The sequence below is a fragment of the Malaya genurostris genome, chromosome 1, assembly GCF_030247185.1.
Source record: "Malaya genurostris strain Urasoe2022 chromosome 1, Malgen_1.1, whole genome shotgun sequence".
NCBI lineage: Eukaryota > Metazoa > Arthropoda > Insecta > Diptera > Culicidae > Malaya > Malaya genurostris.
The window spans coordinates 113,706,589-113,726,901 of NC_080570.1; positions in this window are offsets into that span (position 1 = coordinate 113,706,589).

The following is a 20,313-nucleotide window of genomic DNA, read 5'->3' on the forward strand; positions in this document are numbered from 1 at the left end:
ATGAGCAAGTTTGTGATTTGTTGCACAATTGTTTTAGATGTACTTTAAGTTGTTCTACAGTGATTTTTGCGGTAGTATTGTGAAATTTAACAGTGATAAGTTGCACAACCAATTTTATTATATTTAAAAATCTTTCTGAACATATCTAACATAAATAATAGTTTTTAAACAATTGTAGAACATCTTGAAATTTCAATAAGTTGATTGACTTGTGAAAGTATGGGTCAATTCAATCGGATTTTTCAGAGGTGTACTATCGAAAAACTAAAACGAAATTGCAATATTAGTTTGAGCTGAATGTTCCCGAATACATAAATCCATCAACAAATCACTGAGTTACAGGTGCTCAAAATTATGATAGAAAAAGTCAAACATAGGCGTCTTGAATTTACATCTTTAATGTTCGTTTACACAAAAAATTTCAGAAAATTTGAATTTTAAGTTATTTGTGTACATCTAGTACTACTGAAAATTTTATCTAAAATTGTTGATCATATTTCTAATGATATACCCATTCTTGTACAAAGTAAATTTTGAAAAGGTAATTGTAAAGTTAGAAGTCATCATGTCAAAATAATCCATTTGTCGGTTACGTTACTTATTCCATCATATCTCCGAAACTAGAAGTGACAGCCATGTGGTCTTCGAATATGATCAATGGCTCAGTAGTAGCTTTCAAACGAGCTGTCTCCGAAAAAATTGATCGAAAAAAAATCTTCGAAAGGTGCTCACTCATACACGCATAGACATCTCGTCGAACTGAGTCGAATGGCATATAACATTATGAGCGTCCGGAGCTTCGATAGAAAGTTGATTTCTCCAACAGTTCTATTATCTTTCTATAGAGAAAGGCAAAACATTGTTTTTATATAGTTGAGAATATTTTTGTCTTTCTTTATAGAAGCTGAGAAACCGACATTCATTCGGAGACTCGGAGATCCATAATGCTATATTCCATTCGACTCAGTTCGACGAAATCGAAAAATGTCTATGTGTGTACGAGTGCGCACCTTTCGAAGATTTTTTTTACCGCTCAATTTTCTCGGAGATGGCTGAACCGATTTCAACAAGCTACGGTTGGTTTAAAAGTTACTGGGACATTGATCAAGTTCAAAGATCAAATTACTCAGGTTCCGGAGACACAAAAATATAAGTGACATAACCGACAAAATGCGCATTTTTCACCGCTTAATTTACTCAGAAAGAGCTGAACCGATTTTGATGAGCAGATGCTCGTTTGAAAACTATTATCAAATATTTGATCGAGTTCAATGACTAAACTCCGATCACTTCTGGTTCTGGAGATGTAAAGGTATAAGTGTCGTAAATGCTCTTTTGTCGTGAATACGACTTACTCTACTATGGGGTGCCTTTTCAAAATTTACCCTCTGAGAGAGTGATAAGTTTTTGATCGTGAATATCTCTTGTTGTATCTAACGAATCAACATAAATTTTGCTACACGCCATCGGAAATATGATCACAATTTTATGAAAAATTATCAGTTGTGTGACATAATCTCAATTAATTCAAAATTAAACTTTTCTGAAATGTTTGGTATAAGTTTTCTCAAAAGTTTTCTAAAGAACTATTAAGATTTGTTGTTCGCAAACCAACTAATTGATATTCGGAAGTGTTAAGGAACATGTCAGTTGTTTTCGTATTCACGACATCCAGTTATGTCTCTGACCCACCCGCCTTTCTTTCGTCCTGTTTTCTTCGATGGCAGAATCGATTTCAAGCAGCTTTGGCTCGTTTGATGGATACTATTAGGTCGTGAAACATGTTCGAGCATCAAATGACTGTCACTGTCGATTCCGGAGATATAATGGCATAAGTGGCGTAAGCAACAAAACACGCTTTTTCTGTCAATGATGATTTTTTATAGTTTGCGGAACTCATTGCAACAAAGTTAGGTTCGTTTGTAAACTATTTTTAGTTCTTTAAATAGGTTTGAAGTGCAAATGGCTGTCATTTACGGTGATATAATTGTATAAGTGACGTAAACGACCAATATTATTACCGCAGCCATCGTAACCTGCAATGGGAGTACGAATATAGTATTTTTGTAAATCTAGCTTGGAAAACAGTTATGAACTGTTTTTTAATATCCAAATATTAGGGTTGCAATTATACAAATATAAAATTGATCTAAATTGAGAAAATTCAGTTGAAATTCTTTCACTTTTTATATTAATGTTAGTAGATATTTCCATCACTTTCCTATTTTCAATAGCTTTTTGCGAAAATCTTCTTCTTATTCCGCGAATGTAATGAATTTTGGCAAATGAATTATTTTTTAATAAATGTTCTGCACTAAATATAAGCTAGAAGAAAATATATCACCAATCGTCGATATATCAAAATCATTCTACCATTTGACAACCTTGCCAGTCAGCGTGTCGGCGCAAGTAGAACTACGACTACGACTCTGTCACAAAGTTAAGTACATCGCATTGGAACACGAAACGAGATATGTCAATAATTTAATAAACCTGTCCATGATTTGTTCGCGCTCCCCGATGCTCCACTAGACGCAGTTCAGAAGCGTAATTTATCAAAACCACATTTCAGTTTTTCACACTTTGCTCCAGTGTGCTTGCCATACTTTTCCATTTTTCCAACGCTGGTTCGGATGAAGGTTGGAATCATCTTTTCTGCCAACCACCAGCAATAAATAGCCTAGCAGGTAGGAAGGTAGGTCGGTTTGGTCGGTCGGATGGTTGGTTGAAAGCACCAGCATGCAGTCAACAAACAGAGCAGAAACACCAACTGGAATCTCCCTCATCGCCAGTATGACAAATGTTCGTGATGACAGTTGCCACCGGTGCGGCACATTTTTTTTGTTGTTGTTGCCCATGCTGGGGTTTTGTTTTCCATTTCTTCCTCACTCGTAGAATATTTCAATAATAAAATATTTTTCGAAAATTTATTATTATATTTTGTGGTTTCAGGAAACTTGTAAAAACACACACATTCGCGAGTGCGGGTGGCAGTGTATGTTTGGTTGGGGGCGCACACGTGCTGCTGCTGTCGGTCAGCAGCAGCCGCGGTGGCGATGGCGTGCCGTGTGTCAAATTTATTGCATTTCAGCACCACACAAAACGACCAGGTCGGCGTTGGCAGCCATACCTCCCGGTGTTTATTATACCTATTATGGGAGGTCAAGTCAAAAAGAGGATGCTGATTTATGAACTTACAGTGCCAAATATGACAATCACTGGCATTCACTGAGCAACTATCGTTTTTTTTGTTGTTGTTAAATTTTGAACACATTTTAAAAAGTGTTGATGAATAGAATGTAGTTCAATCTTCAGTGAAGTTACTATAACTAATGTACGGTTGTAATTTTCACTCGGTTCGTACATCGGGTTGACTTGAAACAAAAGTGACAAACTGAAAGTGCTACTGACTTTAAGGGAGGAGTGAAAGTAAAATTTTCGAAAATGATATTTGCGAAAAGACGATTCGCTAAAACAGAATTTGCATAAGTAAAACTTGAAAAAATAGAATTTGCGGAATTTACTGAGAAAAAATTTCCAAAAGTTAAATTAGTGGAAATGATATTCATGAAACGAAAACGAAAATTGCGAAATGCAATTTGGCGAAAAACGATAGCTGCAAAAATTAAAATTAATGAAACGATAACGAAAATCGCGAAAAAGATCATTGGCTCAATGAGAATTTTGCAATAAAAAATTGGTAAAATTCAAAACACGAGAATAAAATCGGCGAAAAAAAATTTGTGAAAAGAATTTTGCGAAAATGAAACAGTTAAGAGAGGAAAATAAAATTACTCAAACGAAGTAAGCCAAAGTGGAATTTGCGAAACATATATTTTAAATAAACCAAATTTGCGAAATCAGAGAATAAATAATACTAAAATAAATACTACGAAAAATAAATTTGCGTGAAAAAACTGCAGAAATGTAAATTGCGATAACGGAAACTGAGAGAGTAGAATTTGCCAAAAACTGAATTACAAAAACATTATACGCGCAATCAAAACTCTCACAAATTCAATTAATGATTGAAAAATTTACGGAAACGAAATTCACGAGATTTGTAAAATAATACTTGCGATAAAGAAATTTGCTAAAACGAAATTTGTATGTGTGAAATTTGCGAAAATGAAAATTACTTAAAAATTAGAAGAATAAAATTAGCAGAAACGATATTTACGACAATAAAATTTACAAAAATGAATACTGCGAAAATTGCGAATGAAATTTGGAAATAAACGATAACTGCGAAAATTAAAATTATGGAAATAGAATTCTCGACAATGTAATTCAAGATAATGAAAACCGCGAAAACGAAACAGAATTTTTAAATGTTTTTGCAAATAAACTTGCGAAAATAAAATTATCGAAAATAAAATTTAAAATAAGCGAAAACGAACATTGCGCAAACAAAACTTGGGAGTATGGAAGTAGCGAAAGTAAAATTTGCAAATATGAATTTTCAGGAATGAATCTGAAGCAAATAAAAATTTTGGCCAAACAAAATTGCGAAAATGGAAATTTCCCACAACAAAAACGATATATATTAATTGTGAAAACGAAAATTGCCAAAACGGGATTTGAGAATACGAAATTTGTTAAGGAATACGAGAAAAATGATTATTCGAATACGAAAACTGCATGAAAGAAAAAAACGTAAATAAAAAAAACTAACATAAATTGCAAATTATTTTTCACAAAAGTTAAAAGTAAAGAGAAAAGAGTCCAAAGAGTCCAAAGAGTTCAAAGAGTCCAAAGAGTCCAAAGAGTCCAAAGAGTCCAAAGAGTCCAAAGAGTCCAAAGAGTCCAAAGAGTCCAAAGAGTCCAAAGTGTCCAAAGAGTCCAAAGAGTCCAAAGAGTCCAAAGAGTCCAAAGAGTCCAAAGAGTCCAAAGAGTCCAAAGAGTCCAAAGAGTCCAAAGAGTCCAAAGAGTCCAAAGAGTCCAAAGAGTCCAAAGAGTCCAAAGAGTCCAAAGAGTCCAAAGAGTCCAAAGAGTCCAAAGAGTCCAAAGAGTCCAAAGAGTCCAAAGAGTCCAAAGAGTCCAAAGAGTCCAAAGAGTCCAAAGAGTCCAAAGAGTCCAAAGAGTCCAAAGAGTCCAAAGAGTTCAAAGAGTCCAAAGAGTCCAAAGAGTCCAAAGAGTCCAAAGAGTCCAAAGAGTCCAAAGAGTCCAAAGAGTCCAAAGAGTCCAAAGAGTCCAAAGAGTCCAAAGAGTCCAAAGAGTCCAAAGAGTCCAAAGAGTCCAAAGAGTCCAAAGAGTCCAAAGAGTCCAAAGAGTCCAAAGAATCCAAAGAGTCCAAAGAGTCCAAAGAATCCAAAGAGTCCAAAGAATTCAAAGAGTCCAAAGAGTCCAAAGAGTCCAAAGAGTTCAAAGAGTCCAAAGAGTCCAAAGAGTCCAAAGAGTCCAAAGAGTCCAAAGAGTCCAAAGAGTCCAAAGAGTCCAAAGAGTCCAAAGAGTCCAAAGAGTCCAAAGAGTTCAAAGAGTCCAAAGAGTCCAAAGAGTCCAAAGAGTCCAAAGAGTCCAAAGAGTCCAAAGAGTCCAAAGAGTCCAAAGAGTCCAAAGAGTCCAAAGAGTCCAAAGAGTCCAAAGAGTCCACAGAGTCCAAAGAGTCCAAAGAGTCCGAAGAGTCCAAAGAGTCCAAAGAGTCCAAAGAGTCCAAACAGTCCAAACAGTCCAAAGAGTCCAAAGAGTCCAAAGAGTCCAAAGAGTCCAAAGAGTCCAAAGAGTCCAAAGAGTCCAAAGAGTCCAAAGAGTCCAAAGAGTCCAAAGAGTCCAAAGAGTCCAAAGAGTCCAAAGAGTCCAAAGAGTCCAAAGAGTCCAAAGAGTCCAAAGAGTCCAAAGAGTCCAAAGAGTCCAAAGAGTCCAAAGAGTCCAAAGAGTCCAAAGAGTCCAAATAGTCAAAGAGTCAAAGAGTCAAAGAGTGAAACGAGTCAAAGAGTCAAACTAGTCAAATAGTTAGGCTAGTCAAAGAGTTAAACTAGTCAAAAAGTGAAACTAGTAAAAGAGTGAAACTATTCAAAGAGTCAAAGAATGAAGAGTAAATAAATAAAGCATTGAAAGTAGATAAGACCGATTCAGATGGTGTCCATGCCACCCTACTCGAAATCAGTTTATTTCTTGCACTGTTTTCAAGATGCGAGGGATAATGCTTTTAAATAGAGCTTCTGCTAATGGAGTAAGATTGATTTGTTTCTATAAACTCATTCCGCGTAAAACAAAGGTGTGCCAATGGATAGAATGTTGACAGAACTGAATGAATCCCGCACAAAACTGCTAACAGTCGTTCGCTGTATTCGCATACAGCAACCCATTTTCCGGTACGATGAAATCCAACGCTTATTCTGTATAATCTCCGGCAATCAATCACTCGCTACGTTCTGGAGTTTTTCACTGTAAGCTGTTCTCAGTAGAAAAGGTATGGTAGGGAATAAAATCCTGTCTTCCTCTATCATTAGACGGGAAGTTTGGGTTCCGATATTACAGAAGAGCGCCGATTATGCTTGTTTCGTCCTTTTCTAAAGAGAACTCTTCACCTTTTAATCTCTCATATTTTGCCTGAAGTTTACCTTCCCATGTGTGCAAAGTTGTATAAAAATTATTTAAACAGATGAAAATGATTGATGATGAGCAGAGTGTTATTCCGGTCTGGAGCGATTTATTGAAAAGCTGGACTATTCAATTAGCCTAGATCAATTTGCAGACTCGCTGTATGATGGGAGTATGATCCTTAAACAGTTTCTCTTATGTTCAATCACATTATATTAGTTGAATATTTAGAACTGATGAAAATTTTAACCAACCAATCAGTCTACGGATATTACAAAGAACTGGAATAATTTGAATTTTTCCACCTCCTGCTACAATTTCAGCTAGCAGTAAAACCATTATCGCCAAGCTAAAATTCTGTTGTGTTTTTGGTGAATTATATCCTACTCTCTGCAACAATAAATAGCTCACTCCGGTTTCCCCCCGTGAACGAGGGCTGTTTTGTCATCCCTAATTTAAATGATCTAAATATTAATTGCTCTCATCTTTTGAGCTGTCTTACCGACGGCTCATTTTCAACAACATCCCAACAAGTCAAGTGTCTCTTGTTCGTTTTTTTTTTGCTTAACTGAATGGTCACCTCTAAAACTGTACACACTGGAAAATTGCTGGCATTTCAATACCCGACCGCGGAGAGTATCCAAATTCTTTGAACAATAATTTCGCAGTTTTTCCACCGTGCCTACGAAGGTCGTTTTATCATAATTTTTATTTACTGTAAATTAAGTCAAGAAAATCACTTCAACAATCCCGTTGGTGCAGGCTATTTTTCCCTTTACTGGTTGACGAAAAAAAACTGAACAACGGGGCTTCGTCGCTGGAAAATAAAATCACGCGATCGTAAATGTGTTATGATACGGTTTGTCCCAAGAGGAAAATTATGCCGAAAAGCCTCCTCCTGATGAACGGACTCTTCCCTTTTTTTTTGTTTTTTGGTTATCTCCGTCTGTGACCATCCCGGCTTTTGCCCGCTGTCGCCTGGTGCCTTGTTATTAATTATTGCCATTTTAAGAAGAGTGTGAATTTTGACTGGATTCTGTGCTCCTGGCCTTTCCTGGCGGTGCCGAAGGGATTCACTTTTCGAAGCCGCCGGGACGCATACTTGGCGTGGACGTTCGACGAAAAACAAAATTTATGTTTATTAATTACTTGCAAAAGTGATTAAAAGTTTGCGCCGAACATGACTTTGGCAGGCAGTTTTTCTTTTTCGTTTTTTTTTTTGTTGGTAAGACAGACTGAAAAAAGTAGTAAGTTTCAGTTTTTGTTTCACAATTCGCGTGTACTTTATGTTTAATTTATGGTTTCAGCTTCCAGTGGAACTATTTTGACGTTAAAATCTAACCTTTAGTTTGAACAACAAAAAGAGAGTGAATAAATCAAGTTTCGGTACTATTATTGTTCTCGATTTGCCTTGATTGGACAAATGGCTGAAAGCATCAAACAGTTCAATCAATCGCCATAATACTCAATTTTAAATGCGCTATTGAAGAAAAGCCTTTAGAACTTTGTTTGGTATAAGTCTTATATTCAATTAAATTGGCCCAAATATTTAAAAAAATTTATGTCCTTGGTAGTGCTACGGATCTCGATACACTGAAGTTTTTTTTAACGCGGTTTCTATTTATGCCGTTTCTTTTTACGTGGCTCTTTTATACGGATTTCCGAATTTAGGCAGTTTTCTTGTTTTGCTTAGAAATGCATGAAACGTCGAGATCTGATGTTATCCCAAATTTTTTGTTTAGTAAACTCTTTGACACTTAGAAAATTAACGTTTTTTTTTTTCAAAATAATGTTCAGATTACATGATTAGATGTCCTTTTCACAAATATAATTTTTGAAAACTTTAACTTGGAATTCTCGTAAATTTTGTTTCCATGAATTATCCTTTTCGACAATTGCAATTATGAAAGGTTTAATTTCGCATATTTTGTTTTCGCAATTCTCATTTGTGCAGTTTTTTCAAGTTTTTATTTTTCGTGGCTTCAACTTTTGGAAATGTTCTATTCTTTATTTCTAATTTCGCCGGTTTCGTCCTTTAAAAGTATTTTTTCGTAATTCCAGGATTTGGCTTTGGTTGGCTTCATTCTAGCAATTTTATTTTTGTTATTTTGTTTTCCTCTTTTAACTGTTCCGTTTTTGCAAATTTCTTTTTTCGAAATTTTCATTTAGGCAAGATTTGCTTTGCAAATTTTATTTTCGTATACTAAATATTCCCAATTTTTTATTGCGGAATTTTCATTCTCTCAATGATTGTTCTCGCGGTTGAATTTCTTTGTTGAGAATTCCGTTTCGGAAATTCTAATTTTAGCAGCTGTCGTTTTTCGCCAAATTTCATTTCTGGTTTCCGTAATTTTCATTCTTGCAAATTTCTTTTTCGTAGCTTCTATTTTCGTCAAATTTCTATTCTTCAATTTTGATTTTATCTTTTTAAAGTAAAATTCCGCAAGTTTCACAGTGGCCAATTTCAGCTTTTATATTTTTGTTATTTCGTTATCCTTTCTCAACTGTTTTACTGGTGCAGCATTGACTAGAAATTTTTAGTTAATTGGGCATTTATGTAGTAACGAAAATAACGAAATAAATGGCTCAGACATTTCCTGAATTTTAAATGCGTTTGCAGATTTGGGGGCCTAAAAAGAGCGTTTGAGATTTTTAAGCCCTGAAAAGGGACATTTGTTTTTGGACGATTGCGTTTGTATTATAAGAAGTAGGGCGGCAGTTGAATCAGTTTTCTTTACGTCACTTTTGGAGTTTTGCAAAGGACCGGTAGTGGCTTTGGAGTCGTGGAAAGAACTATTTTGTTGCTGTTGAGTACGTTTGTATTCCAGGCAGTAAGGCACCAGTCAAAGTCATTTGTAAGCTTGTGTTTTGACCTGGAAAAAATCATTACATAAAAATAAACGTACCACAAGTCGTACAATCGCTCAATGTATTTCAATATTTCAAACATCTCAATATTTGAGTGAGTGAAACTATCAAAATGCTGTACCGGAATCAATTCTAGCTTTCCAAATTGTGGCATTCTCTACGATATTAAACACTGCGAACATTTTGCTCGAACGCGAAGCAGCCAAATACTAGTTTTATTTCCGCTTGTTTGGTGCGAATTTAGCACTTAGAAAAGTGCTCAAACCTAATCAAATTATTCTTCTAGATTCACACTAAAAAAGCAAAGTCTTGGCATTACATTCCTTTTGTGGAATTTGGCCTTTCTGTTTCAACAAACTTCGCAGCCGATTCTTAGTGTACAGAATCATTGCATGGCTAGTACTATCGATCCTACTGATACTTAGAATCCACTAAACTGATTACTTTTACCTTTGATTTGCAAAGAAGTAATCTCAATAGATTTTTATGTAACATTTAAAGTCATTAGAACGGCTGATTTTGTCTCCAATGCAAACGAGCAGCAACTGGATGACACAATCGTTCGTTATGCTCACAATGATTTAATTGTAAACCAATTTTGGTTAAGAGCTTAATTTTTACGCGATTTCTTTTGTACATTTTCACAAATGTGTGGTTTAAATGTCTAGCTAAATACAGAGTCCGGCACTCGAAGTGTAACCAATTTAAAAGGCCATAAATTCAGTTTGGAAAATTATTTTATCTTAATTCAAAGTACAAAATGTGTAAAAATAATACAAAATTCAGAATCAATTCACTTTTGCTCGATATGACCACCTTTTGCCTTGACTATGGCCTTGAGACGGTCAAAAAACGAATCGAAAGTTGCCCGAATGTGACTTGCAGGTGTATTTTGGCCCACTCGCGGACAATAACTTTTTTTAGCGCCTCGAGACTGGTGTATCTTTTAGTGCGAACTTTGCTCTCCAAAATGGCCCAAAGAGAATAATCCATTGGATTCGCATCTGGTGAATTCGAGAGCCATTGTGTGGACGTGATGAAGTTCGGAACGTTGTTTTTCAGCCATTCTTGGTTCACTCGAGCTTAGTGAGACGGTGCCGAGTCCTGCTGAAACGTCCATGGTCTGCCACCGAAATGTTTGTCTGCCCACGGCTTCAAAGCAACCTCCAGAATACTTTCCCGATAATATGTCGCATTTACCTTGACGCCAGGCTCGAAGGTCTGAAGTTGGTTACACTTCGAGTGCCGGACCCTGTAGTAACATACAGAATTTGGACTATTTAGTAACGGATGATTACGTTTTTATTCCAGAAAGTAAAGCCAGTTGTAAGTTTGATCCTTGGCCAAGAAGGAGTTCTTATATAAATACTATCATAGATGCTCAGGGAGGTATTTGTACACGAAACTCGCACCCATCGAGTATTGGTCGGGTTCGGGTTCAAAAATTTTGCCAAAGGTTTTGCCTTTCTCTATAGAAAGGTATTAGAATTGCTGGAAAACCGATTTCCGAACGGAGTCTCGGAGACCCATAGTATCATATACCATTCGACTCAGTTCGTCGAGATAGGTAAATGTGTGTGTGTGCGTATGTGTGTGCACTTTTCGAAGATATTTGAACGCGTTCAATTTTCTCAGAGATGGCTGAATCGATTTTAACAAACTTGGGCTCGTTTGGAAGTTACTGTCGGACCATTGATCAAGTGGTGGATGGTTGAGAGTTTTGGTTCCAGATATATGATGGTATAAGTGACGTAACCGACAAAACACATTGATTTTTGCCGCTCTTATATATATATATATATATATATATATATATATATATATATATATATATATATATATATATATATATATATATATATATATATATATATATATATATATATATATATATATATATATATATATATATATATATATATATATATATATATATATATATATATATATATATATATATATAAAGGTGCCAAAATTTTGGGATCACCTTTATTTTCGTTAAGCTCTAATTTGAGCTAAATCGGACATGCGTAAGGGGTGCTGCCCGGTGGTAAAGGTTTGACAATTTTCGATCTTGAAAAAGCACCATAGGGGGGAGTACATGAAATTTTCGAAATCGAAAAAAAATTTTGATGCCAAAAGGCTTAGAATTGCTTGAAACGTCGAGATTTAATGTCATCTCGAAACAATTTTTTTTGAAAAAGTCGACTTTTTGGGACTTATAAAAATTTTCATATTGTTTCTATGGTGATTTTTCAAGATATATGAAAATTCCACTAAGTGGACTGAGAAGGGTTTTTTTAGATTAGCATCACTCTTCTCATACAAATAGGCAACGCAAATGTAAGCACTAGTTTGGAAAAATGATGCTGACTGTGTGACATAAACACTGAAGCATGCTTTTGTGAACTACTCGAATCAATCTGAATCAATTGGTGTCAAAATTAGTATCCGAAATTATTTAATGAAAGTATGAAATATATTTTCATGAGACTGTTATGAAAGAAGAGAAAGGCATTATCACACCACTTGGTGGATTAAGAAGGGTTTTGCCTTTCTCTATAGAAAGGTATTAGAATTGCTGGAAAAACCGACTTTCGAACGGAGCCTCGGAGACCCATAGTGTTATATACCATTCGACTCAGTTCGTCGAGATCGGAAAATGTCTGTGTGTGTGTGTGTGTGTGTGTGTATGTGTGTGTGTGTGTGTATGTGTGTGTGTGTGTATGTGTGTGCACTTTTCGAAGATATTTGAACGCGCTCAATTTTCTCAGAGATGGCTGAACCGATTTGAACAAACTTGGGCTCGTTTGAAAGCTACTGTCGGGCCATTGATCAAGTTCGAAGATCAAATGGCTGTGATTTTTGGTTCAGGAGATATGATTCTATAAGTGACGTAACCGACAAAAAGCGTTGTATTTGAACGCGCTCAATTTTCTCAGAGATGGCTGAACCGATTTGAACAAACTTGGGCTCGTTTGAAAGCTACTGTCGGGCCATTGATCAAGTTCGAAGATCAAATGGCTGAGACTTTTGGTTCCGGAGATATGATGGTATAAGTGACGTAACCGACAAAAATCGTGCTATTTGAACGCGCTCAATTTTCTCAGAGATGGCTGAACCGATTTTAACAAACTTGGGCTCGTTTGAAAGCTACTGTCGGGCTATTGATCAAGTTCGAAGATCAAATGGTTGTGAGTTTTGGTTCCGGAGATATGATCGTATAAGTGACGTAACCGACAAAAAGCGTTGTATTTGAACGCGCTCAATTTTATCAGAGATGGCTGATCCGATTTTAACAAACTTGGGCTCGTTTGAAAGCTACTGTCGGGCCGTTGATCAAGTTCGAAGATCAAATGGTTGTGACTTTTGGTTCCAGATATATGATGGTATAAGTGACGTAACCGACAAAACACGTTGATTTTTACCGCTCTTATATATATAAGGGTGCCAAAATTTTGGGATCAACTCTATTTTCGTAAAGTTCTAGTGCTCAAAAGTTTAAGCACCTCGAAAAAAGTCTTCATGCAAAATTTGACCTAAATCGGACATGCTTAAGGGGTGCTGCCCGGTGGTAAAGGTTTGGCAATTTTCGATCTTGAAAAAGCACCATAGGGGGGAGTACATGAAATTTCCAAAATCGAAAATTTTTTTTGATGCCAAAACTCTTAAAACTGCATAAAACATCGAAATTTAGTGTCATCTCGAAAAAAAATTTTTTTGAAAAAATCAACTTTCTGGGACTTAGAAAAATTTTCATATTTTTTCTAAGTCCCAAAAAGTCGATTTTTTCAAAAAAATTTTTTTTCGAGATGACACTAAATCTCGACGTTTCATGCAATTCTAAGCCTTTTGGCATCAAAAATTTTTTTTCGATTTCGAAAATTTCATGTACTCCCCCCTATGGTGATTTTTCAAGATATATGAAAATTTCACTAAGTGGACTAAGAAGGCTTTTTGCCTTTCTCTATAGAAAGGTATTAGAATTGCTGGAAAAACCGACTTTCGAACGGAGCCTCGGAGACCCATAGTGTTATATACCATTCGACTCAGTTCGTCGAGATCGGAAAATGTCTGTGTGTGTGTGTGTGTGTGTGTGTGTGTGTATGTGTGTGTGTGTATGTGTGTGTGTGTGTATGTGTGTGCACTTTTCGAAGATATTTGAACGCGCTCAATTTTCTCAGAGATGGCTGAACCGATTTGAACAAACTTGGGCTCGTTTGAAAGCTACTGTCGGGCCATTGATCAAGTTCGAAGATCAAATGGCTGTGATTTTTGGTTCAGGAGATATGATTCTATAAGTGACGTAACCGACAAAAAGCGTTGTATTTGAACGCGCTCAATTTTCTCAGAGATGGCTGAACCGATTTGAACAAACTTGGGCTCGTTTGAAAGCTACTGTCGGGCCATTGATCAAGTTCGAAGATCAAATGGCTGTGATTTTTGGTTCAGGAGATATGATTCTATAAGTGACGTAACCGACAAAAAGCGTTGTATTTGAACGCGCTCAATTTTCTCAGAGATGGCTGAACCGATTTGAACAAACTTGGGCTCGTTTGAAAGCTACTGTCGGGCCGTTGATCAAGTTCGAAGATCAAATGGTTGTGACTTTTGGTTCCAGATATATGATGGTATAAGTGACGTAACCGACAAAACACGTTGATTTTTACCGCTCTTATATATATAAGGGTGCCAAAATTTTGGGATCAACTCTATTTTCGTAAAGTTCTAGTGCTCAAAAGTTTAAGCACCTCGAAAAAAGTCTTCATGCAAAATTTGACCTAAATCGGACATGCTTAAGGGGTGCTGCCCGGTGGTAAAGGTTTGGCAATTTTCGATCTTGAAAAAGCACCATAGGGGGGAGTACATGAAATTTCCAAAATCGAAAATTTTTTTTGATGCCAAAACTCTTAAAACTGCATAAAACATCGAAATTTAGTGTCATCTCGAAAAAAAATTTTTTTGAAAAAATCAACTTTCTGGGACTTAGAAAAATTTTCATATTTTTTCTAAGTCCCAAAAAGTCGATTTTTTCAAAAAAATTTTTTTTCGAGATGACACTAAATCTCGACGTTTCATGCAATTCTAAGCCTTTTGGCATCAAAAATTTTTTTTCGATTTCGAAAATTTCATGTACTCCCCCCTATGGTGATTTTTCAAGATATATGAAAATTTCACTAAGTGGACTAAGAAGGCTTTTTGCCTTTCTCTATAGAAAGGTATTAGAATTGCTGGAAAAACCGACTTTCGAACGGAGCCTCGGAGACCCATAGTGTTATATACCATTCGACTCAGTTCGTCGAGATCGGAAAATGTCTGTGTGTGTGTGTGTGTGTGTGTGTGTGTGTATGTGTGTGTGTGTGTATGTGTGTGTGTGTGTATGTGTGTGCACTTTTCGAAGATATTTGAACGCGCTCAATTTTCTCAGAGATGGCTGAACCGATTTGAACAAACTTGGGCTCGTTTGAAAGCTACTGTCGGGCCATTGATCAAGTTCGAAGATCAAATGGCTGTGATTTTTGGTTCAGGAGATATGATTCTATAAGTGACGTAACCGACAAAAAGCGTTGTATTTGAACGCGCTCAATTTTCTCAGAGATGGCTGAACCGATTTGAACAAACTTGGGCTCGTTTGAAAGCTACTGTCGGGCCATTGATCAAGTTCGAAGATCAAATGGCTGAGACTTTTGGTTCCGGAGATATGATGGTATAAGTGACGTAACCGACAAAAATCGTGCTATTTGAACGCGCTCAATTTTCTCAGAGATGGCTGAACCGATTTTAACAAACTTGGGCTCGTTTGAAAGCTACTGTCGGGCTATTGATCAAGTTCGAAGATCAAATGGTTGTGAGTTTTGGTTCCGGAGATATGATCGTATAAGTGACGTAACCGACAAAAAGCGTTGTATTTGAACGCGCTCAATTTTATCAGAGATGGCTGATCCGATTTTAACAAACTTGGGCTCGTTTGAAAGCTACTGTCGGGCCGTTGATCAAGTTCGAAGATCAAATGGTTGTGACTTTTGGTTCCAGATATATGATGGTATAAGTGACGTAACCGACAAAACACGTTGATTTTTACCGCTCTTATATATATAAGGGTGCCAAAATTTTGGGATCAACTCTATTTTCGTAAAGTTCTAGTGCTCAAAAGTTTAAGCACCTCGAAAAAAGTCTTCATGCAAAATTTGACCTAAATCGGACATGCTTAAGGGGTGCTGCCCGGTGGTAAAGGTTTGGCAATTTTCGATCTTGAAAAAGCACCATAGGGGGGAGTACATGAAATTTCCAAAATCGAAAATTTTTTTTGATGCCAAAACTCTTAAAACTGCATAAAACATCGAAATTTAGTGTCATCTCGAAAAAAAATTTTTTTGAAAAAATCAACTTTCTGGGACTTAGAAAAATTTTCATATTTTTTCTAAGTCCCAAAAAGTCGATTTTTTCAAAAAAATTTTTTTCGAGATGACACTAAATCTCGACGTTTCATGCAATTCTAAGCCTTTTGGCATCAAAAATTTTTTTTCGATTTCGAAAATTTCATGTACTCCCCCCTATGGTGATTTTTCAAGATATATGAAAATTTCACTAAGTGGACTAAGAAGGCTTTTTTAGATTAGCATCACTGTTCTCATACAAATAGGCAACGCAAATGTCAAGCACTAGTTTGGAAAAATGATGCTGACTGTGTGTCATAAACACTGAAGCATGCTTTTGTGAACTACTCGAATCAATCTGAATCAATTGGTGTCAAAATTAGTATCCAAAATTATTTAATAAAAGTATGAAACATATTTTCATGAGACTGTTATGAAAGAAGAGAAAGGCATTATCACACCACTAGGTGGATTATTTTAGATTAGCATCACTGTTCTCATACAAATAGGCAACGCAAATGTCAAGCACTAGTTTGGAAAAATAATGCTGACTGTGTGACATAAACACTGAAGCATGCTTTTGTGAACTACTCGAATCAATCTGAATCAATTGGCGTCTAAAATTATTTAATAAATGTATGAAACATATTTTCATGAGACTGTTATGAAAGAAGAGAAAGGCATTATCACACCACTAGGTGGATCAAGAAGGGTTTTTCTAGTTAGGGTCGGTTGAAGATATTTATTTATATATCGGGTTCGGGTTTGAAAGAAAATATACACTCGAGTTCGGGGTAAGTACGTGTATTTATTTTTTATTATTTTCGATCGGGTATGGGTCGGTTTTATGAAATTGCTTACCCGACCATCTCTAGTTTTGAATACGAATCTAGTTCCAAAATAGTTAAGTAAATCGGATGATTCAAGTAAGCTCAGCATTATCGGAGCACCATGATTCAAACGACAGAGAAGCTGAATCTCTCTTATTTGAAGCGAAACTCGCACTTTCAACGTCCCGCAGCAGAACTGCCCTTAGTGTGGATTGATTCAATACTGAAGCAATTTTTGTGAAGGGCATTGGTTTTACATAATTTCGTTCCCACTTTTCGCCAAATGGGCGGTCTCAATGGTCTCAAAAACAGCAACAAAAATCATTTTTGTGTTGATTATTTCAATTCAGATTTGCATATTTTAGCGAAATGAACTTTCATACTGCTGTACGGGATTTATATCACTTTTTTATATTATTTAAAGTTTGCGGGACTCATTTCAGGCTTTCAGAAAGATCGAATCGTGGAAGTTTTTACGATATTGAACACTGTTTGGTGCATTTTGCTCGAATGATTGGTTTTATTTGCACTCGTTTGTTGCGAAGTTTGCACTACGAATTGGGCAACGAAATGTTAATTTTCATCGTGGATTTGCATAATTCAACGGATAATTAATTTTTATAGCTATGTAGTTGGCATTTAAAGTCCTTAACCAAGCAAAACCTTCGCATTGCCTTCCTTTTCATGGAATTTAACCTTCTGTTTCAACAGACTACGCAATCGATTCATTTCGTACAGAAACATAGCATGGTTGATGTTACTGATACTAAAAATGCTTAGAGGTTGGGGCTCGAACATACGACCACTGGCTTGTAAAATTGAACCGCCATTTCTTAGTTGCTATCCAACAAGCCATAGATTGTTAAAATCCGTCCATTTTCAACGGAGATATCGACATTTTCATATAAGCGAAGCTTTTTCCCTATTCGAGCATTAGGAGTTTTGAGTGCTGTATGACAAAGCAACACAGTTAGAAAAATTCATGTGATTTTACATCTCATCAGATGCACATAAATGGAGCGTTAAATTTCACACAAATTTATATTTAAGAACATGTAGAATTGTGTGATTTGAAAATTACATGTCTTTAAATCGAATGGAATAAAAATCAAAAGATCGACAGCAACAGCGCGACTTGAACCGAAAAACATTAGATCACAAAGTACGCCAGTTAGTCGACTTAGCCACAGAAGCACATATCTGCTTGACTGGTAAATCGTCCATATAAATTCATACAGTCTCACTTGCTAGCCGGGTGCAAATTACATTCGGAACCAGTAAATTTTTGTACGAATGGAATATTGCGTGATTTGAGAAGTTAAGTAGTTATGAATTGTATCGTTTGTAGAACTATGTCACCTGTACAATTCATAATTTCTTTCTGTGAATGCTTGGGAGCAAGATAAAACACGATTTTTTATACTGTTACATACAATTGTTTCTAAGTACCAAAAAGACTTTGTACAGCATCCTTTTTCATGACAATTTGCCTCGGACCGATTTTAGCACGGCTCGTTTTTGGCAACATAATCGTTCGAATATGGCATTTGTAAACCAGATGATATCAGCATTTTCGAGTTGAAAGTAATTCCATAACTATATTGATTTAAACTACTTACAGCAAAAAATGCTGGAAGAACATAACTTCCATATACCATACACTCCAAAAAAATATGAATTTTACAGGTGACTTAATCCCTCATACGATGTAATTCATAAGGATCTAATTTGTCATTGATGGAAAATTTTATTTGTATTGACTTAATGCTAGATGAGCTTAAATTTTACTGGTTTCGACTGTAACTTGCGTTCTGATAGCATGTGCGACTGTATGAATTTAAATGCACCTTTTACCAGCCAAACAGATGCATGCTTATGTGGTTCAGTCGAATAACAGACGTACTTGCGATCCAATGATTGTCAGATCAAGTCACGGCGGTTGCTATCAGTGTTCTTTTTTTTTTATTTCAGTGAATTTCATGTCATGGAGTTTTAGACACAATATTAAATGTTCTTCCACGTAAATTTACGTGAACTGCGACGCTCCATTTATGTGCATCTAATAAGATGTAAAATCACTGGTTTTTTTAAGTGTGTACGACTCAGTTCATCGAGATCAGCAAATGCGTGTGTGACAAATAATTTCACTCAATTTTCTCGGAGATGGCTAAACCGTTTTCTACAAACTCAGATTCATATGAAAAGTAGTATACTCCCAAACAAGGTTCCTTGATTACGTTTGGATCCGACTTCTGATTGCGGAACCACAGGATGATATGTGAAACGAAATTGAAATAATGCAATTAATTTTTCTCGTAGATGGCTGAACCGATCTAAGATTCAAATGAAATCTAAGAATCATCTATGATTCAAATGAGAGGTCTTAAAATCCTATAAAACCTCTAAAAAAGTCAGATCCGACTTCTAGTTTAGAAAATGCAGGGTGATTAGTATAAAAATGTCCATTTCACATAAATTAATCAGGTTTATCGGGTTTGCAAATTTGGATAGTCGATTACCAAATAAATTTATTTCAGTTTAGATTCGGAATGTACCCCCAAATTTTATTCCGCACTACAATTTCTCAAAGATGTCTACACACTTCTCAGGTGAATTTAACTGATTTCGGCTACACCGATTTTAGAATTTCGGTTCCAGTATCGAATCGTTTCTCAAAGCTCAATCATTTTCTCAAAAAGGGCAAATCGAGCTTCAAAACCAAATTTCAATTTAAAGTACTTAAGGTCCCATACAAAATTTTTGAATTTTATCCGATTCTGGAATTACAGATGAAGAGTTTTTAAAATTCATACTGATATAGAAGATGTAAATTGTTTGGCGTATTAATTTATGGCCATTCAAATCATTTTGGGTTACGCTAGTTCCTGAATTCTGGAAGTACCATAAATAATGACGAAAAACTCTAAAGTGGAACTTACTTCGACATCTCATGGAATGTTCAATCGATTGTCAAACGTTAAGATTGAAATTCGATACGATTTGAAGTTTCGACATTATAGGGTAATGAGTGATTAATATCTCAATTTGCCGTTTAAAACGACGATAATTAAAATAATGTCATGGGAACCAAAACACCTAAGAATATTCATGCAAAAAACACATGCGGATTGATAAAAAAAGTATCATCTCACTGCTAGGTGTATTAATCACGTTTTCAAGAATGCGAACGACCAGCAAATTTTCAAAATTCACCTAGGTGAGTATCGAAAAGAAAGACGTAGTCCTACGTAAAAAAAAAAATGGTAATATCATTCATTGAGTTTTGAGCAGGATCTTCTTCAAAATAGGAACACCACTGACGTTGAACTACTGTTTGAAAAGTTTCTACAGAGAAGAGTATATTAGTAGCATTACCAAAAAAGTAGCAGCATAATTCAATATGGCAACACAGCAAGAATTCTGCGCTACCTCCCCGGACTCACTGAAATACTTTGCGAGACAGACAGACAGACATACACAATCCCGTACTCGCTATGGCACAGAGATCTGACGAAGGTAACCAAGTCAGCCCCGCCTCACCGTTGAAGATGAATGATTAATGATCGTGGTTTTTTATTTTGTACGACCAACGAGCAGCACGGGTTTCCTTCGCAAATGTCGGCGACAAGCGAAAGTGATTACCTCTCGTTTGCATCGAGGATTACCCCGTTTTAGGTCGATGGGAAGGAATAGGA